This window comes from Stenella coeruleoalba (genome assembly GCF_951394435.1).
Source record: "Stenella coeruleoalba genome assembly, chromosome: 10".
In the NCBI taxonomy this organism is placed as follows: domain Eukaryota; kingdom Metazoa; phylum Chordata; class Mammalia; order Artiodactyla; family Delphinidae; genus Stenella; species Stenella coeruleoalba.
Window position 1 is genome coordinate 54,938,177 of NC_137156.1, and position 21,851 is coordinate 54,960,027.

Consider the following 21,851-nt stretch of genomic DNA (forward strand, 5'->3'; position numbering starts at 1 on the left):
ATACTAGAAAAATAAAGAAAAGAGAAATGAAGGAAAGGAAATAAAACATGAGAGGAAAGAAGGGAAGGGAAGGGAAAAGAAAGGAAAATATAAGTATGTATCTCTCCTGGTAAGGGCAAATGTTATTTCATGAAACTTCTTGTTCAGTTAAATGTGTGTGTGTGTGTGTGTGTCTACTGAATCATCCTGTATAGTACTTTTGAGGTTTCAGTCACAACTAGGGAAATACTGAATTAGATGTCTTTTTCTCCTCTCATCTAAGACCTCTAAGATTGATGCCTTAGTGGTTTGATCTCATTTTGGCTCTTCCCCCTCACCTGTAAATACATTGCATGAAAGATAAACAGCTGAAATGATAGAATATTTAAGATTTGAATATATTTGAGATAATGGAAATGGGTAATGTGCTCAATAAGGACTATATTCTCATTTAGAAAATCCTACCCATGCTTTACATGTATGCCCTTAGGAAAATTAACCCCATCCCTTTTATTTGTTTTCTGTGATCAATCAATCCATCGATAGATAATCTCCCAGTTCTACTTTTGTTCTCTTCAATGGTTCATGAAGTTTGCAATTCCTTCTGCCTTTCCCTCAACATGTGTGTTCCCCTTCTTCTACAATAACTGACTTCATGATTAGACAAATGTCATTTAGGAAAAAAAATGCATTCGCGTGTATCAATGTGATTATGTTGTTACTGATGGTATATAGGGTGAAGTGTCATGTGACAGATTCAGAGCTTTTTAATTTATTTTTTCCTTGAATGAAGTACTGTCATGAATACTACGCTCTATTTCATTCTTTCCTTTTTAATCTTTTCTAGTGACTAGATTGAGCATGCGAGCTTGCAAATTTGAAGATGAAGCTCACACCCACCAGTGCTGAAAGGAGCCTGAGTTGCTGAGAATTTCATAGAGTGAAACTGTCATTCCAACTACTGGCAGCATAACACTGTTCATTTAGGTAAGAAACACTCAACTTAGATCCTGGTTTTTTTAAATTTATTTTATTGAAGTATAGCTGATTTTTTTTTTTTTTTTTTGGCGGTATGCGGGCCTCTCACTGTTGTGGGCTCTCCCGTTGTGGAGCACAGGCTCCGGACGCGCAGGCTCAGCGGCCATGGCTCACGGGCCCAGCCGCTCCGCGGCATGTGGGATCTTCCCGGAACGGGGCACGAACCCGTGTCCCCTGCATTGGCAGGTGGACTCTCAATCACTGTGCCACCAGGGAAGCCCTATAGCTGATTTTTGATGTTGTGTTAGTTTCTGGTGTACAGCAAAGTGATTCAGTTACTCATATATGTATGTTATATATATAATATGTATTCTTTTTCATATTCTTTTCCATTATGATTTATTACAGGATATTGAGTATAGTTCCCTGTGCTATACAGTAGGACCTTGTTGTTTATCCATTTTATATATAATTGTTTGCACTGCTAATCCCAAACTCCCAGTCCATCCCTCCCCTGCCAACCCACCTCCCCAACCACTAGTCTGTTCTCTATGTCTGTGAGTCTGTTTCTGTTCGTAGATAAGTTCATTTGTGTCATATTTTAGAGTCCACATATAAATGATGTCATATGGTATTTGTCTCTCTCTTTCTGACTTCATTTAGTATGATAACCTTTAGATCCATCCATGTAGCTGCAGATGGCATTATTTCTTTTTTTTTATGACTGAGTAATATTCCATTGTGTGTTTCCTCTTTATCCATTCATCTGTTGAAGGATATTTAGTTTGTTTCCATGCATTTTAAATAGTGCTGCCATGTATCTTTTTTGAATTACAGTTTTGTCCAGATGTATGCCCAGGAGTGGAATTACTGGATCATATGGCAACTCTATTTATAGTTTTTTGAGGAACCTCCATAACTGTTTTCCACAGTGGCTGCACCAATTTACATTCCCACCAACAGTGTACGAGGGTTCCCTTTTCTCCACACCCTCTCCAGCATTTGTTATTTGTAGGCTTTTTAATGATGGGCATTCTGACCAGTGTGAGGTGGTACCTCATTTTGAACTGCATTTCTCTAATAATTAGTGATGTTGACCATCTTTTCATGTGCCTGTTGGCCATCATATGTCTTCTTTGGGGAAATATCTATTCAGATCTTCTTCCCATTTTTTGATTGGGTTGTTTGTTTTCTGTTATTCAGTTTCATGAGCTGTTTGTACATTTTGGAAATTAAGCCCTTGTTGGTCGCATCATTTGCAGATATTTTCTCCCAGTCTGTAGGGAGTCTTTTCATCTTGTTTATTGTTTCCTTTGCTGTTCAAAAGCTTATAAGTTTGATTAGGTCCCATTTGTTTATTTTTACTTGTATTTCTGTTGCACTGGTAGACTGACCTAAGAAAACATTGGTATGATTTATGTCAGAGAAAGTTTTGCCTATATTCTCTTCTAGGAGTTAAATCTTATTTTATTTTATTTTTTTAGTGAATTTAGGTTTTTCTGTTACTTACAATGACACAGTCATCATCCCTTGACAGTATCCTGATGTCCCCTCACCACTGTACATGATCCCTGTGTTTTCCCCACCTATATACATCGTCACACCACACTGATGCCGGTTTAGACCAACGGAACTTGGAGTCGACTGTGATTCTTCTCTCTCCTCATTCAATCCATCAGCAGAATCTCTGTATTCAGCCTTCACAGCATGTGTGGAAACCGCCTTTTTCTTATCCTTTGAACGTGGCCTGAGCCGTCATCATCTCTCCTGTAGACTGTTACAGTTACCCTACAGGGGGTCTCTCCTCTTCTACAATTGCTCCTTTAATTCAGTTCTCATCAGGACAAGCAGAGGGGGGCTTCTTGAAATCATAGGACATCACTGCACCCTCTGTTCCAACCCTGCCAAGGGCTCCAGTCTCATTCAGTTAATCCAGAGCTCTTAGAATCGCTTAAAGATGCCAGTTTTTCTGACCCCCTTATTTCTCTACCGTCTTCTCCTCTGTTTTCTCTTTTTCTCTGATTTCTGTCCACCCTGGCCTGCCTGCTGTTTTCTCTGCCAGATACCCTCTTACCCCAGATACACTCATAGTTCACTCTTTTCCTCCTTTCAGGTCTCTGCTTAGATGTAAACTCATCTGAGAGGTTTTTTTCACTTACATAAAATGTTATCCCTTACAACACTTTACATCTCATACCTTTTCCATATTTTTTACAACACTTAACCTCACAGACATTATCTTTTTAAATTCATATATTGACTCTCACAGACAGCAGGGTTTTGTGGTGTTCACTGATGTATCTGCAGTACTTAGAACAGTGTTTGGCATGTATGGTATCCACTCAAAAAAACATTTGTTGAGTGAATGAATAAATGGATAAGAAGATGATGGGTTGTATACTTTTGAAGCACAACTGCTATAATCATGAATTGTTTCTACCTACAAAGTCTTGAGGAATTAATTTACCTGTGACCCTCAAGTTCCTCCTCTCTCAAGTGGGCATAATAATACTTACCCGAGCATCCTGATGTGAGAATTAAATAAAATTATCCTAGTAAAAAATGTTCATGCACAAGGCCCTTTACAAAGAGATTCAATAAAAGTTGGACAAATCAGTGAATGTTGAAAAGAATGTAACCAAAGGCATCTAATGATTTTGAGGGAAAGTATCTTGCAAGATTTTCCAGGCTAATGACATGAGTAAATTCAGATAATCTCCAAGCATTAAAGAATTTACAGTGCCTTAATTCAGTTCTCCAAAGCATTAAACATCCATGATTAAGAAATGTCTGTGTGTCTTATGACTTAACAAATGAACGGTATTTCTGGTAAATCTGCAGCGTTTGGCTGGAGGCTTGGGAGCCTTTGTGGCTCTTGGCTAACCTCCTGAGAGCAATCTTGGTAAGGGATTGACACTTCCCAAGGAGTACCTTGTTCCCAGGGAAAGCTGCTGTAGTTTTTAACATGCAGAGATGGCCCTTTTATTGCTCTATTCACATGGAACGTTCCTCCCTTGGGAGTGCAGTCAGCTCAGATCTGAGCCCTTTTCCACCACAGTAATCCTGAGATAAATTAATTTGGAAACCTTCCTGTCATCCCCGACATCCTTGTCAGTCTTCATCTCCTCTGCTGGACTCCTTTCTCCCTCACCTCCTGGCCCATGCTCTTCTAGTCTTTCTGTTTTGTCTCTAGTTCTGTCCACTTCTTCCATCTTGAGACTTCCCATTGAACCCAAAGAAACTCGCTTTTCCTCCTTAACAGCTTGAAATTTCTCTTCTCCTTCTGGTATTAACATATACATTTTTCTCTAATGATGACATTTGCCCCCTGAAGTTATCTCAAGCTTGTGCTGCTTATGCTTTTGTACTTCATATACCCCAGGCTTTGGAGGTAGGTTGGAATTTCTCATCAGGTTTTTGCCATAGGACCTTCTGCTCTGATGGAAGTGTTTACTATATTTCCATGCTGTCCAACATGGTAGCCACAAGGTAAACATGACTGTGGAGCACTTGGAAGGTGTTTAGTGTCACTTAGGAAGTGATTTTTTAATTTTACTTGATTAATTTAAATTGAATGGTCAAAAATGGCTACTGTCTACAATATTGGGCATCACAGTCCTAGACCCTTTCTCCTCCACCTTCAAGTAAAAGGATACATTTGATTCTAGAGATAACACCCTCTACCCTTTAGCCTCTTAACTGATTCAGTTAATCAGCTAACTGATCAGTTCTTTGTTTCCTGGTTTGCTGTCATGTATTCAATTTCAAGTCCTACCGTTACTCTGGGTAACTTCAACTTACACACATGTAACGCCTGTTCAATGCCTGATGCCCCAATTCTTTTTTTTTTTTTTTTTTTTTTTTTTTGCGGTACGCAGGCCTCTCACTGTTGTGGGCTCTCCCGTTGCGGAGCACAGGCTCCGGACGCGCAGGCTCAGCGGCCATGGCTCACGGGCCCAGCCGCTCTGCGGCATGTGCGATCTTCCCGGACCGGGGCATGAACCCGTGTCCCCTGCATTGGCAGGCGGACTCTCAACCAGTGCGCCACCAGGGAAGTCCTGATGCCCCAATTCTTAATGTTCTTACATTTAATTTACTCTGCCCCATAAGTTACTCCCACCTGAAATGTTAAAGTCAAACCATGTCATCTTCTGACAACCTGCAACATAGCTGAGAGGAGAAAGGTTAGATAATGACGTTGTTTGCCTCTTAGATGGCCCATCTACTAGAAAGTGTTCCCTGGTGCTTCAGTTTATATTTAGAAATCTTCCCTAGTATAAACCACCACCAACCTGGTCCATGACATTGCAGCACTTAATACTATTCCAACATAATACACTGTAGCATTTAACAGCACTGACTGTAGCTACCTCTTGACTTCTCTATCTTCCCATTAGAACATGGGAATAAAACTTTCTTACTTACGTACTACTGCAGAACAATCACGTATAAGGTTCTCAATAAATGACTGAAGTTATGAGTTAGTGAATGAATGGACTCATTTGCTGAAGAGAGGAGGGACAGTGACTTATAAACAGATCCCTGAAAACTACCTGAGACTCAGAGGAATTATGGACAGTGATCTGAATAAAGAAATAGGGCTGTATTCCATCTCCTGGTAATCACAGAGATCCAGGCTGGATCACAGATATATTAGGGTAGTCTCTTCTTGATGAAGATGTGTATTTATAACTAGAACTTTATCTACCAGATCAATTTTATAGGTGATGATTAGTAATTTCATCAGACTTAGAGCTATTACAGAGTTCTTAACTCAAGTTTCACAGGTTTTATTAGAACTTACACTTTTGGATTTTCTTGGTTGATTTTTTTTGTCTGTTAATTTTTTAAAACCACTTTATTGAGATATTATTGACATAAAAAAGCTGTACATATTTAATATATACGATAGTATAAGTTTGGAGATAAGTATAATATATGCTGTGAAACCATCACCACAGTCAAGATCATAAACATCCGTTACCATCAGAAGTTTCTCCTGTCTTTATTTTTGCGTGTATATGATAAGAACACAACATAAAATCTATATGCTCTTAGCAATTTTTAATTATACATCACAGGTTTGTTTACTGTAGGCACTATGCTGTGCAGAAGACCTCTAGGACTCGTTTATCTTGCATAACTGAGATTTTGTTCTCTTCAACCAATACCCCCTCATTTCCCCATTCCCCCCCACCCCTAGTAACCATCATTCTACTCTCTGCTTCTACGAGTTTGACTTTTTAGATTACCCGTGTAAGTGGGAGCATATAGTATTTGATCTTCTGTGACTGGCTTATTTTACTTAGCATAATGTCTTCTAGGTTCATGTATATTGTCACAAATGGTAGGATTTCTTTCTTTTTTAATATTCCATTGCATGTAAATACCATGTTTTCTTTATCCATTCATTCATTAGTGGACATTTAGATTGCTTTCATGTCTTGGCTATTGTGAATAATGCTGCAGTGAACCTGGGGGGTGCAGATAGCTCTTTGAGGTAGTGTTTTCATTTCTTTTGGATATATGCCCTCAAGTGAGATTGCTAGATCATGTGGTAGCTCTATTTTTAATATTTTGAGGAACCGCTATACTGTTTTCCATAGTGGCTATACCAGTTTATATTCTTAATAGTGTACAAATTTTCCCTTTTCTCCACATCCTCATCAGTACTTGATACCCATTGTGTTTTGCTTTTTTTAAAAAATAGCCATCCTAACAGGTGAAAAGGTGTGAGGTAATATCTCACTGTGGTTTTGCTTTGCATTTTCCTGATGATTAGTGATATTGAACACTGTTTCATATACCTGTTGATCATTTGTATGTCTTCTTTCGAGAAATGTCTGTTTAGATCCTTTGCCCATTTTTTAATTGGGTTTTTTGGTTTTTGTTTGTTTTGTTTTTTTCTTTTTCCTTTTTAAAGATTTTTTTGATGTGGACCATTTTTAAAGTCTTTATTGAATTTGTTAACAGTATTGCTTCTGTTTTGTGCTTTGGCTTTTTGGCCGCGAGGCATGCGGGATCCTAGCTCCCTAACCAGGGATCGAACCCACACCCCTTGCATTGGAAGGTGAAGTCTTAACCATTGGAAGCCAGGGAAGTCCCACTTTTTTTCTTTTGCTCTTTTTTTTTTTTTTTGCGGTACGTGGGCCTCTCACTGTTGTGGCCTCTCCCGTTGCGGAGCACAGGCTCCGGACACGCAGGCTCGGCGGCCATGGCTCACGGGCCCAGCCGCTCCACGGCATGTGGGATCTTCCCGGACCAGGGCACGAACCCCTGTCCCCTGCATCGGCAGGCGGACCCTCAACCACTGCGCCACCAGGGAAGCCCTCTTTTGCTCTTTTGTTTAATTTTTTTTTTTATTGTGGTAAAAGTCACATAATATAAAACATACTATTTTAACCATATTTAACTGTACAGTTCAGTGGCACTAAATACATTCACATTGTTGCGCAACTCTCACCATCATCCATCTTCCAAATTTTTCACCTTCCTAAACTGAAACTCTATCCCGATTAAACACTAACTCCCCATTCCCCTCCCCAGCCTCTGACCCCTGGCATCTACCAGTGTACTTTCTGACTCTGTCAGTTTGACTATTCCAGGTACCTCGTGTAAGTGGAATCAAACAGTATTTGTCTGTGCCTAATGTATACTGGAATGCATTTTTAAGGTTATCTTAATATATGTCCTGCAAACAGATTGTACCTCTTTTTTTCCCCTGTGTTATACAGTAGGCCCTCACCAGCCATCTGCATCATAACTAGTAGTGTACATACGTCAATCCCAATCTCCCAGTTCATCCCACCCCCTCTCCCCCCTTGGTGTCTATATTTTTATTCTCTATGTCTGTGTCTCTGTTTCTGCTTTGCAAATAAATTCCACAGATATGCGTTAATCTGTGATAATTATTTTTCTCTTTCTGACTTATTTCACTCTGTATGACAGTCTCTACGTCCATCCACATCTCTGAAATAACTCAATTTCATTCCTTTTTATGGCTGAGTAATATTCCATTGCATATATGTACCACATCTTCTTTATCCATTCATCTGTTGATGGCCATTTAGGTTGCTTCCATGTCTTGGCTATTGTAAATAGCACTGCAATGAACATTGGGGTGCATGTATCCTTTTGAACCATGTTTTTCTCCAGATATATGCCCAGGAGTGGTATTGCAGGATCATATGGTACCTCTATTCTTAGTTTCTTAAGCAACCTCCATACTGTTCTCCATAGTGGCTGTATCAATTTACATATCCACCAACAGTGTAAGACGGTTCCCTTTTCTCTACACAGTCTCAAGCATTTATTGTTTGTAGATTTTTTGATGATGGCCATTCGGACCTGTGTGAGGTGGTACCTCATTGTAGTTTTGATTTGCATTTCTCTCATAATTAGTGATGTTCAGCATCTTTTCATGTGCCTCTTGGCCATCTGTATGTCTTCTTTGGAGAAATGTCTATTTAGGTCTTCTGCCCATTTTTTTTTTCAGTATGTGGGCCTCTCACTGTTGTGGCCTCTCCCGTTGCGGAGCACAGGCTCCGGACGTGCAGGCTCAGCGGCCATGGCTCACGGGCCCAGCCACTCCGCGGCATGTGGGATCTTCCCGTACCGGGGCACGAACCCGTGTCCCCTGCATCGGCAGGTGGACTCTCAACCACTGCGCCACCAGGGAAGCCCTTCTGCCCATTTTTTGATTGTGTTGCTTGTTTTGTTGATATAGAGCTGCATGAGCTGTTTGCATATTTTGGAGATTAATCCCTTGTTAGTTGCTTTGTTTGAAAATATTTACTCTCATTCTGAGGGTTGTCTTTTCCTTTTGTTTATGGTTTCCTTTGCTGTGCAAAACTTTTAAGGTTACTTAGGTCCCATTTGTTTATTTTTGTTTTCATTTTCATTACTCTAGTAGGTGGGTCACAAAAGATCTTGCTGTGATTTATGTCACAGAATCTTCTGCCAATGTTTTCCTCTGAAAGTTTAATAGTGTCCAGCCTTAGATTTAGAACTTTAATCCATTTTGAGTTTATTTTTGTGTATGGTGTTAGAGAGTGTACTAATTTCGTTCTTTTACACGTAACTGCAATTTTCCCAGCACCACTTGTTGAAGAGAATGTCCTTTCTCCATTGTATATCCTTGCCTGCTTTGTCATAGATGAGGTGACCATAGGTGCGTGGGTTTATCTCTGGGCTTTCTATCCTGTTCCATTGATCTATATTTCTGTTTTTGTGCCAATACCACACTGTCTTGATTACTGTAACTTTGTAGTATAGTCTGAAGTCAGGGAGCCTGATTCCTCCAGCTCTGTTTTTCTTTCTCGACATTGCTTTGGCTATTTGGGGTCTTATGTGTGTCCATAAAAATTGTAAAATTTTTTGTTATAATTGTGTGAAAAATGCTGTTGCTGTTGGTAATTTGATAGGGATTGCACTGAATCTGTAGATTGCTTTGGGTATATAGTCATTCCAATATTGATTCATCCAATCCAAGAACATAGCATATCTCTCCATCTGTTTGTGTCATCTCTGATTTCTTTCATCAGTGTCTTTCAGTTTTCTGACAACAGGTCTTTGCCCTCCTTAAGTAGGTTTATTCCTAGGTATTTTAATCTTTTTGTTGCAGTGGTAAATGAGATTGTTTCCTTAATTAATCTTTTTGATCTTTCATTGTTAGTGTATAGGAATGCAAGAGATTTCTGTGCATTAATTTTGTATCCTGCAACTTTACCAAATTCAGTGATTGGCACCGGTAATTTTCTGGTGGCATCTTTAGGATTTTCTGTGTATAGTATCATGTCATCTGCAAACAGTGACAGTTTTACTTCTTCTTTTCCAATTTGGATTCCTTTTATTTTTTTTTCGTCTCTGATTGCTGTGGCTGAAACTTCCAAAACAATGTTGAATAATAGTGGTGAGAGTAGGCACCCTTGTCTTGTTCCTGATCTTAGGGGAAATTGTTTCAGTTTTTCACTATTGAGAATGATGTTGGCTGTGAGTTTCTCTTATATGGCCTTTATTATGTTGAGGTAAGTTCCCTCTATGCCTACTTTCTGGAGGGTTTTTATCATAAATGGGTGTTGAATTTTGTTGAAAGCGTTTTCTGCATCTGTTGAGATGATCATATGGTTTTTATTCTTCAGTTTGTTAATGTGGTGTATCCCATTGATTGATTTGCATATTTTGGAGAATCCTTGACTCCCTGGGGTAAATCCCACTTGATCATAATGTATGATCCTTTTTTTTTTAAATTTGAAATTGACATGATCAATTTTTATTTTTTAATTTTATATATATATTTTATTTTTTTAACATCTCTATTGGAGTATAATTGCTTTACAATGGTGTGTTAGTTTCTGCTTCATAATAAAGTGAATCAGTTATACATATACATATGTTCCCATATCTCTTCCCTCTTGCGTCTCCTTCCCTCCCACCTTCCCTATCCCACCCCTCTAGGTGGTCACAAAGCACTGAGCTGATCTACCTCTGCTCTTCAGCTGCTTCCCACTAGCTATCTATTTTACGTTTGGTACTCTATTTATGTCCATGCCACTCTCTCGCTCTGTCACAGCTTACCCTTCCCCCTCCCCATATCTTCAAGTCCGTTCTCTAGTAGGTCCCTGTCTTTATTCCCGTCTTACCCCTAGGTTTTTCATGACTTTTTTTTTCCCTTAGATTCCATATATATGTGTTAACTTACGGTATTTGTTTTTTTCTTTCTGACTTACTTCACTCTGTATCACAGACTCTGGGTCCATCCACCTCACTACAAATAACTCAATTTCGTTTCTTTTCATAGCTGAGTAATATTCCATTGTATATATGTGCCATATCTTCTTTATCCATTCATCTGTTGCTGGATGCTTAGGTTGCTTCCATGTCCTGGCTATTGTAAATAGAGCTGCAGTGAACATTTTGGTACATGAGTTTTTTTTGTTTTTTACATCTTTATTGGAGTATAATTGCTTTACAATAGTGTGTTAGTTTCTGCTTTATAACAAAGTGAATCAGCTATACATATACATATGTTCCCATATCTCTTCCCATAAAGTTCCAAAACTATGTTGAATAATAGTGGTGAGAGTGGGCAACCTTGTCTTGTTCCTGATCTTAGTGGAAATGGTTTCAGTTTTTCACCATTGAGGACGATGATGGCTGTGGGTTTGTCATATATGGCCTTTATTATGTTAAGGAAAGTTCCCTCTGTGCCTACGTTCTGCAGGTTTTTGTCATAAATGGGTGTTGAATTTGTCGAAAGCTTTCTCTGCATCTATTGAGATGATCATATGGTTTTTCTCCTTCAATTTTTAAATATGGTGTATCACGTTGATGGATTTGCGTATATTGAAGAATCCTTGCATTCCTGGAATAAACCCCACTTGATCATGATGTATGATCCTTTTAATGTGCTGTTGGATTCTGTTCACTAGTATTTTGTTGAGGATTTTTGCATCCATGTTCATCAGTGACATTGGCCTGTAGTTTTCTTTCTTTGTGACATCTTTGTCTGGTTTTGGTATCAGGGTGATGGTGGCTTCGTAGAATGAGTTTGGGAGTGTTCCTCCCTCTGCTATATTTTGGAGAAGTTTTAGAAGGATAGGTGTTATCTCTTCTCTAATTGTTTGATAGAATTCGCCTGTGAAGCCATCTGGTCCTGGGCTTTTGTTTGTTGGAAGCTTTTTAATCACAGTTTCAATTTCAGTGTTTGTGTTTGGTCTGTTCATATTTTCTATTTCTTCCTGATTCAGTCTTGGCAGGTTGTGCATTTCTAAGAATTTGTCCATTTCTTTCAGGTTGTCCATTTTATTGGCATAGAGTTGCTTGTAGTAATCTCTCATGATCTTTTGTATTTCTGCAGTGTCAGTTGTTACTTCTCCTTTTTCATTTCTAATTCTATTGATTTGTGTTCTTCCTTTTTTTTTGATCAGTCTGGCTAATGGTTTATGAATTTTGTTTATCTTATCAAAGAACCAGCTTTTTGTTTTACTGATCTTTGCTGTCGTTTCCTTCATTTCTTTTACATTTATTTCTGATCTGATCTTTATGATTTCTTTCCTTCTGCTAACTTTGGGGTTCTTTTGTTCTTCTTTCTCTAATTGCTTTAGGTGCAAGGTTAGGTTGTTTATTCGAGATGTTTCCTGTTTCTTAAGGTAAGATTGTATTGCTATAAACTTCCCTCTTAGAACTGCTTTTGTTGCATCCCATAGGTTTTGGGTCGTTGTGTCTCCATTATCATTTGTTTCTAGGTATTTTTTTATTCCCTGTGATTTCTTCAGTGATCACTTCGTTATTAAGTAGTGTATTGTTTAGCCTCCATGTGTTTGTATTTTTTACAGATCTTTTCCTGTAATTGATATCTAGTCTCATAGTGTTGTGGTCGGAAAAGATACTTGATACAATTTCAGTTTTATTAAATTTACCAAGGCTTGATTTGTGACCCAAGATATGATCTATTCTGGAGAATGTTCCATGAGCAGTTGAGAAGAAAGTGTATTCTGTTGTTTTTGGATGGAATGTCCTATAAATATCAATAAAGTCCATCTTGTTTAATGTATCATTTAAAGCTTGTGTTTCCTTATTTATTTTCATTTTGGATGATCTGTCCATTGGTGAAAATGAGGTGTTAAAGTCCCCTACTATGAATGTGTTACTGTTATTTTCCCTTTTTATGGCTGTTAGATTTGCCTTATGTATTGAGGTGCTCCTATGTTGGGTGCATAAATATTTACAATTGTGATATCTTCTTCTTGGATCGATCCCGTGATCATTATGTCGTGTCCTTTTTTGTCTCTTGTAATAGTCTTCATTTTAAAGTCTATTTTGTCTGATATGAGAATTGCTACTCTAGCTTTCTTTTGATTTCAATTTGCATGGAATATCTTTGTCTATCCCCTCACTTTCAGTCTGTATGTGTCCCTAGGTCTGAGGTGGGTCTCTTGTAGATAGCATATATATGGGTCTCATTTTTGTATCCATTCAGCCAGTCTGTCTTTTGGTGGGAGAATTTAATACATTTACATTTAAGGTGATTATTGATATGTATGTTCCTATTCCCATTTTCTTAATTGTTTTGGGTTTGTTATTGTAGGTCTATTCCTTCTCTTGTGTTTCTTGCCTAGAGATGTTCCTTTAGCATTTGTTGTAAAGCTGGTTTGGTGGTGCTGAACTCTCTCAGCTTTTGCTTGTCTGTAAAGGTTATAATTTCTCCATCAAGTTTGATTGAGATCCTTGCTGGGTAGAGTAATCTTGGTTGTAGGTTTTTCTCCTTCATCACTGTAAATATGTCCTACCAGTCCCTTCTGGCTTGCAGAGTTTCTGCTGAAAGATCAGCTGTTAACCTTATGGGGATTTCCTTGTGTGTTATTTGTTATTTTTCCGTTTCTGTTTTCTTTGTATTTAATATTTGATAGTTTGATTAATATGTGTCTTGGCGTGTTTCTCCTTGGATTTATCCTTTATGGGACTCTCTCTGTGCTTCCTGGACTTTATTAACTATTTCCTTTCCCATATTAGGGAAGTTTTCAACTATAATCTCTTCAAATATTTTCTCAGTCCCTTTTATTTTTCTCTTCTTCTTCTGGGACCCCTGTAATTCGAATGTTGGTGCGTTTAATGTTGTCCCAGCGGTCTCTGAGACTGTCCTCAATTCTTTTCATTCTTTTTTATTTATTCTGCTCTGCAGTAGTTATTTCTACTAGTTTTATCTTCTAGGTCACTTATCCGTTCTTCTGCCTCAGTTACTCTGCTATTGCTCCCTTCTAGAGTATTTTTAACTTCATTTATTGTGTTGTTCACCATTGCTTGTTTCCTCTTTAGTTCTTCTAGGTCCTTGTTAAATGATTACTGCATTTTCTCTGTTCTATTTCCAAGATTTTAGATCATCTTTACTATCATTATTCTGAATTCTTTTTCAGGTAGACTGCCTATTTCCTCTTCATTTGTTAGGTCTGGTGAGTTTTTACCTTTCTCCTTCATCTGCTATGTGTTTTTCTGTCTTCTCATTTTGCTTATCTTACTGTGTTTTGGGGTCTTCTTTTTGCAGGCTGCAGGTTTGTAGTTCCCGTTGTTTTTGGTGTCTGTCTCCAGCGGCTATATTTGGTTCAGTGGGTTGTGTAGGCTTCCTTGTGGAGGGGACTAGTGCGTGTGTTCTGGTGGATGAGGCTGGATCTTGTCTTTGTGGTGGGCAGGTCCACGTGTGGTGGTGTGTTTTGGGGTGTCTGTGGCCTTATTATGATTTTAGGCAGCCTCTCTGCTAATGGTTGGGGTTGTGTTCCTGTTTTGGTAGTTTTGTTTGGCATAGGGTGTCTAGCACTGTAGCTTGCTGGTTGTTGAGTGAAGCTGGGTGTTGGTGTTGAGATGGAGATCTCTGGTAGATTTTCGCCATTTTATATTATGTGGAGTTGGGAAGTCTCCTGTGTCCTGAATTTGGCTCTCCCACCTCAGAGGCACAGAACTGACTCCTGGCTGGAGCACCAAGAGCCTTTCATCTACACAGCTCAGAATAAAAGGGAGAAAAAGTAGAAGGAAATAAAGAAAGAGAGAGAGAGAGGGAGTGAGGGAGGGAGGGAGGGAGGAAGGAAGGGGATAAAATAAAATAAAGTAAGATAGAATAAAATAAAGTTATTAAAATAAAATATAAAAAATAATTATGAAGAAAATTTTCTTTTTTTTTTTTTTTTTTTTGTGGTACGTGGGCCTCTCACTGCTGTGGCCTCTCCCGTTGTGGAGCACAGGCTCCGGACATGCAGGCTCAGCAGCCATGGCTCATGGGCCCAGCCACTCTGCGGCATGCGGGATCTTCCCGGACCGGGGCACAAACCTTTGTCCCCCACATCGGCAGGTGGACTCTCAACCACTGCGCCACCAGGGAAGCCCAAAAAAATTTTTTTAAAAGTAAAAAAAAAAAATAAAGTAACGGATGGACAGAACCCTAGGACAAATGGTGAAAGCAAAGCTATACAAACAAAATCTCACACAGAAGCATACACATACACACTCACAAAAAGAGGAAAAGGGGAAAAAATAATATACCTTGCTATGTAAGTCCACCTCCTCTGTTTGGGATGATTCTTTGTCTCTCTAGGTATTCCACAGATGCAGGGTACATCAAGTTGATTGTGGAGCTTTAATCCACTGCTCCTGAGGCTGCTGGGAGAGATTTCCCTTTCTCGTCTTTGTTCGCACAGCTCCCGGGATTCAGCTTTGGATTTGGCCCCGCCTCTGCATGTAGGTCGCCTGAGGGTGTCTGTTCTTCACTCAGACAGGACGGGGTTAAAGGAGCAGCTGACTCGGAGGCTCTGGCTCACTCAGGCCGGGGGGGGAGCGAGGGGCACAGAGTGCAGGGTGAGCCTGCGCTGGCAGAGGCCAGCGTGTCGTTGCACCAGGATGAGGCCCGCCGTGCATTCTTCTGCGGAAGTTGTCCCTGGATCTGGGGACCCTGGCAGTGGCGGGCTGCACGGGCTCCTGGGAGGGGAGGTGTGAATGGTGACCCGTGTTCGCACACAGGCTTCTTGGTGGCGGCAGTAGCAGCCTTAGCGTCTCATGCCTGTCTCTGGGGTCTGCCCTCTTAGCCGCTGCTCGTGCCCATCTCTAGAGCTCCTTTAAGCAGCGCTCTTAATCACCTCTCCTCCCGCAGTAAGAAACAAAGAGGGAAGAAAATGTCTCTTTCCTCTTTGGCAGGTCCAGACTTTTCCCCGGACTCCCTCCCGGCCAGCCGTGGTGCACTAACCCCCTGCAGGCTGTGTTCAGATCGCCAGTCCTCTCCCTGTGCTCCGACCAAAGCCCGAGCCTCAGCTCCCAGCCCTGCCCGTCTGGGCGGGTGAGCAGACAAGCCTCTCGGGCTGGTGAGTGCTGGTCGGCACGGATCCTCTGTGCTGGAATCTCTCCGCTTTGCCCTCTGCACCCCTGTTGCTGTGCTCTCCTCCGCAGTTTTGAAGCTTCCCCTCCTCCGCCACCCGCAGTCTCTGCCCACGAAGGGGCTTCTAGTGTGTGGAAACCTTTCCTCCTTCACAGCTCCCTCTCACTGGTGCAGGTCCCGTCCCTATTCTTTTGTCTCTGTTTATTCTTTTTTCTTTTGACCTACCCAGGTACGTGGGGAGTTTCTTGCCTTTTGGGAAGTCTGAGGTCTTCTGCCAACGTTCAGTAGGTGTTCTATAGGAGCAGTTCCACGTGTAGATGTATTTCTGATGTATCTGTGGGGAGGAAGGTGATCTCCGCATCTTACTCTTCTGCCGTCTTTCCAGCCTGCTCGATGTATGATCCTTTGAATGTGTTGTTGGATTCTGTTTAGTAGTATTTTGTTGAGGATTTTTGTGTCTATGTTCATCAGTGATATTGGTCTCTAATTTTCTTTTTTTTTGTGATATCTTTGACTGGTTTTGGTATCAGGGTGATAGTGGCCTCATAGAATGAGCTTGGGCGTGTTCCTTCCCCTGCAATTTTTTGGAAGAGTTTGAAAAGAATCAGTGTTCGCTCTTCTGTCAATGCTTGATAGAATTCACCTGTGAAGCCATCTGGTCCTGGACTTTTGTCTGTTGGAAGATTTTTATCACAGTTTTAATTTCATTACTTGTGATTGGTCTGTTCATATTTTCTATTTCTTCCTGTTTCAGTCTTGGAAGGTTGTACCTTTCTATGAATTTGTTCGTTTCTTCGATGTTATCCATTTTATTGGCATATAGTTGCTTGTAGTAGTCTCTTACGATTGTTTGTAGTTTTAGTTGTTACTTCTCCTTTTCCATTTCTAATTCTGTTGATTTGAATCTTCTCCCTTTTTTTTGGATGAGTCTGGATAATGGTTTATCAATTTTGTTTATCTTCTCAAAGAACCAGCTTTTAACTTTATTGATCTTTGCTATCATTTCCTTCATTTATTTTTCATTTATTTTTCATGTGGTCTTTATGATTTCTTTCCATCTACTAACTTTGGGTTTTGTTTGTTCTTCTTTCTCTAGTTGCTTTAGGTGTAAGTTTAGGTTGTTTATTTGAGATTTTTCTTGTTTCTTGATGTAGGATTGTATTGCTCTAAACTTCCCTCTTAGAAGAACTGCTTTTCCTGCATCCCATAGGTTTTGGGTTGTCATGTTTTCATTGTCATTCATTTCTATGTATTTTTTGATTCCCTCTTTGATTTCATCAGTGATCTCTTGGATATTTGTAGCATATTATTTGACCTCCATGTGTTTGTATTTTTTACAATTTTTTTCCTGTAATTGATTTCTCATCTCATATCGTTGGCGGTCAGAAAAGATGCTTGATATGATTTCAGTTTTCTTAAATTTGCCAAGGCTTGATTTGTGACCCAAGATGTGATCGATCCTGGAGAATGTTCTGGGTGCACTTGAGAAGAAAGCATATTCTGCTTCTTTCAGATAGAATGTTCTATAAATATCAGTTAAGTCTGTCTGGTCTGTTGTGTCATTTAAAGCTGTGTTTCCTTATTTATTTTCTTTCTGGATGATCTGTTCATTGGTTTAAGTGAGGTGTTAAAGTCACCCACTATTATGTGTTACTGTCGATTTACCCTTTTATGGCTGTTAGCATTTGCCTTATGTATTGAGCTGCTCCTGTGTTGGGTGTGTAAAGTTTTATAATTGTTATATCTTCTTCTTGGATTGATCCCTTGATCATTATGTAGTGTCCTTCCTTGTCTGTTGTAACAGTCTTTATTTTAAAGTCTATTTTGTCTGATACAAGTATTGCTACTCTAACTTTCTTTTGATTTTCAGTAGCATGGAATATCCTTTTCCATCCCTGCACTTTCAGTGTATGTGTCCCTAGGTCTGAAGTGGGTCTCTTGTAGACAGCATATGTATGGGTCTTGTTTTTGTATCCATTCAGCCAGTCTGTGTATTTTGGTTGGAGCATTTAATCCATTCACATTTAAGGTAATTATTGATATATATGTTCCTTTTACCATCATCTTAATTGTTTTGGGTTTGTTTTTATAGGTCTTTTACTTCTCTTGTTTCCCACCTAGAGAAGTTCTTTTAGCGTTTTTTGTAAAGCTGGTTTAGTGGCACTGAAGTCGTTTAACTTTTCCTTATCTGTAAAGCTTTTGATTGTCTGTAAAGCTTTTGATTTCTCAGTCGAATCTGAATGATATCCTTGCTGGGTAGAGTAATCTCAGTTTTAAGGTTTTCCCTTTCATCATTTTAAATATATCTGCCACTCCCTTCTGGCTTGCAGAGTTTCTGCTGAAAAATCAGCTGATAACCTTATGGGGATTCCCTTGTATGTTATTTGTTGCTTTTCCCTTGCTTCTTTTAATATTTGTTCTTTGAATTTATTTTTTGCTAGTGTGATTAATATGTGTCTTGGCCTGTTTCTCCTTGGATTTATCCTGTATGAGACTCTCTGTGCTTCCTGGACTTGGGTGGCTATTTTCTTTCCCATGTTAGGGGAGTTTTCCACTATAATCTCTCCACATATTTTCTCAGACCCTTTCTCTTTCTCTTCTTCTTCTGAGACCCCTGTAATTCGAATATTGGTGTGTTTAAAATTGTCCCAGAGGTCTCTGAGACTGTCGTCATTTCTTTTCATTCTTTTCTCTTTATTCTGCTCCTCGGCAGTTATTTACACCATTCTGTCTTCTAGGTCACTTATCTGTTCTTCTGCCTCAGTTATTCTGCCATTGATTCCTTCCAATGTATTTTTAATTTCAGTTATTGTGTTGTTTGTTCATCACTGTTTGTTCTTTAGTTCTTCTAGGTCCTTGTTAAACAGTTCTGCTATTTTCTTGATCCATGCCTCCATTGTATTTCCCAGATTTTGGATCATCTTTAGTATCATTACTCTGAATTGTTTTTCAGGTAGATTGCCTATTTCCTCTTCATTTATTTGGGCTTGTAGGTTTTTACCTTGCTCCTTTGTCTGTAACATATTTCTCTGTCTTCTCATTTTTTTCAATGGGTGAGGCTGTGTCCCTGTCTCGCTGTTTGTTTGCCCTGAGGCATCCAGCACTGGAGTTTGCAGGCAGTTGGGTGGAGCTGTGTCTTGGTGCTGAGATGAGGAACTCCAGGAGAGCTCACACTGATTTATGTTCCTGGGGGCCTCAAGTTCTCTATTAGTCTAGCATCTTGGACTTGGCACTCCCACCACAGGGGCTCAGGTCTAACCCCGTTCTGGGAACCAAGATCCTGCAGGCCACGTGACACGGCAGAGAAAACAAAATAAAACAAAGGAAACAAAACCAAAAAACAGACAACAAAAAAGAGCAGAACAATAACAGAGAATAAAAAATAAGATAAAATTAGAAAAATAAAAAATATATTAGAAAAAAATAAAAATGAAACAATAACCACAAAACACAACAGCAAAAAAAAAAATTAAAAAATGTTTAATTAAAAAAAAGAAATAATAAAAAAATAAAGAAATAAAATTTCCTGAAGCCTCCACTATCAGTGTCTTTGCACCCATGGTTAGCTACATCCAACCTCCACTTCCCCAGGAGGTCCTCCAAGACTTCTAGGTAGGTCTCTGGAGCCCCTGTGTCAGCCCCACCTCTGCGTATGTTACTTTCACCAGCATCTGCTCCTGAAGCTGGTGTGGAGCACACATGCCGGCCAGCTGGGGTGCAGGATTCCTTGGGAGTGTTTGCAGGAGCCAGCACAGCCAGAGGAGGCCTCGTTGGGCAGCAGTGCTCAGCCCACCTGGACTCACGTGGCCAGAGGAGGCTTCGTCAGGGGTGGTACACAGGCCACCAGGACCCATGCAGCCCATGGAGGCTTTGGGGATGTGATGCTCGGGTCCACTGGCACCTGCACAGCCAGAGGAGGCTTTGGCAGCAGCAGGGCCTAGGCCCAGGACCTGGGTGGCTGGAACAGGCCCTGTTGGGGTTGCACGCAGGTTGCTGGGACCTGCGTGGCCCGTGGGGGCCCCCGGTGGGGGGGTCAGTGCTCAGACCACTGGTACCCACCTGGCCAGAGGAGGAGCTGTCTTGGGTGGCAGGCGTAATGCTGGGAACCGCGTGGCCTATGGAAGCTTTGGGATGTGGCAGTACTCAGGTCTACCGGTACCTGCCTGGGCAGAGGAGCCTTAGCTGGGGCGGGGCTCAGGCCCAGGAGCCGCGCTACTGGAGGAGGTTGCTCAGGGGTGGCGGGTGGGCCCCTGAGACCCACGTGGCCCTTGGAGGCTTTGGCGTTGGTGGGCCTAGGCCCAGGACCTGCTTGGCCAGAGAGGCCCTGTCAGCTGTGGGCCTCAGTCCCAGGACTAGCAGGCTCGCCGGGGCTTTTGAGGGGTGGGCGAGTCTGCTCAGGTGTGTGCCCCTGCCACTGCCCAAGGAGACCGGGCCTGCAGATGAGGAAGGACACCACAGTGGCGGCCCTGCCCTCTGTGTGCCACTCAACAATGGCACTCAACTTCCCTGGTTTCCTGGGCCTCCCCCGCCAACCTTCCTGGCCATGGAGCCCCTTCCACGTGCCACCCCAGACTGTCTCCTCACTGCCAACAGCCATCCCTTCCCTGGATCCACCCTCCAAACCCCGCTCTCCTGCACCCAGCCCTCCTCCCCACCAGGAGGCACACAACCCAGGCTGGGGTGTGCAGGACCATGGCAGGTACCATGTGCACAGGCCTCACTCCGTCCCACTCCCCACAGACCAGTCGCCATGCTCTCCTCTGACCGCCTGAAGATCCCCCTCTGTCCCTGCTGATTCCCCCGCTGCAAATGGGCCCCCCTGAGTGTGGGAACCTCTCCTGTTCCCCAGCCCCCGCCCCCCCCTTATTTAAGTCTCTATTTCTGTGAGACCAAGGCAGGCTTTGCTGGTCCTTCCAATGTCAGCTCTCACTTCATGTAGTTTACAATCTATCTTGAAGTTCTAAGGAAAAAGACTATGACTTAAAATATTTTAACACAGCAGTCTATCACAGATCCCAAGGAGAAGCCTGAAAGTTTTGCATGCTCTAAGAATTTCTTAAGAAATTTTGAAAATTGCTTTTGTTCTTTTTCTTTTTATAAATTTATTTATTTATTTTTGGCTGCATTGGGTCTTTGTTGCTGCGTGTGGGCTTTTCTCTAGTTGTGGAGAGTGGGGGCTACTCTTTGTTGTGGTGTGTGGGCTTCTCATTGCGGTGCTTCTCTTGTAGCAGAGCACAGGCTCTAGTCACGCGGACTTCAGTAGTTGTGGCACGTGGGCTCAGTAGTTGTGACTCATGGGCTCTAGAGCACAGGCTCAGTAGTTGTGGCGCATGGTCTTAGCTGCTCTGTGGCATGTGGAATCTTCCCGGACCAGGGCTTGTACCTTTGTCCCCTGCATTGGCAGGCGGATTCTTAACCACTGCACCACCAGGAAAGTCTTACTTGTGTTCTTTATAGTTTATTATTATTGTAGGTTTAAACGAAGTACAATGATCTGACTCCAGTCCTAACCTGACTGTTTTGACATACTCATCTTTATCAAATAATAAGAATAGCAGTTCATAATAACCTAGGATTTGGAGCATTTCTCTTGAAAAATAACTTTTTTTTAATATTTATTTATTTGGCTGCACTGGGTCTTAGTTGTAGCATGCGGCATCTTCAGTTGCAGCTTGTGGCACCTTTTAGTTGCGGAATGTGGGATCTTCAGTTGCAGCATGTGAGATCTTTTAGTTGCACATGTGGGATCTTTGTCGCGGCATGTGGGATCTTTAGTTGTGGCATGAGAACTCTTAGTTGCAGCATGTGAACTCTTCGTTGTGGCATGTGGGATCTGCATCCCCGACCAGGGATCGAACCCGGGCCCCCTGCATTGGGAGTGCAGAATCTTAGCCACTGGACCACCAGAGAAGTCCCTTAAAAATATCTTTGGTAAATGCTCTATGTAACTTATATAATTGAATTGTCACATTAACACATAAGTTGAATATCAGTATAAGCATTTTGCAAATGAGGAAGCTGAAGCTTAAGCATCAGA

At 41.1% G+C, this 21,851-nt stretch overlaps 1 protein-coding gene across 14 annotated transcripts in view; it reads left to right on the forward strand.

Annotated features, from left to right (window-relative positions):
- Positions 1–21,851, forward strand: part of ARPP21 (cAMP regulated phosphoprotein 21) — a 1,021,360-nt gene that overhangs the window by 561,357 nt on the left and 438,152 nt on the right. For 13 of the 14 annotated variants that reach the window (XR_013830175.1, XR_013830176.1, XR_013830177.1 and 10 more), the window contains one exon: positions 827–966. The exons of the other annotated variant lie outside the window; for it this stretch is intronic. The gene's annotated coding sequence lies outside the window, so the exon portion shown is untranslated. The remainder of the gene's footprint in view (positions 1–826; positions 967–21,851) is intronic. 14 annotated transcript variants of the gene reach the window in all.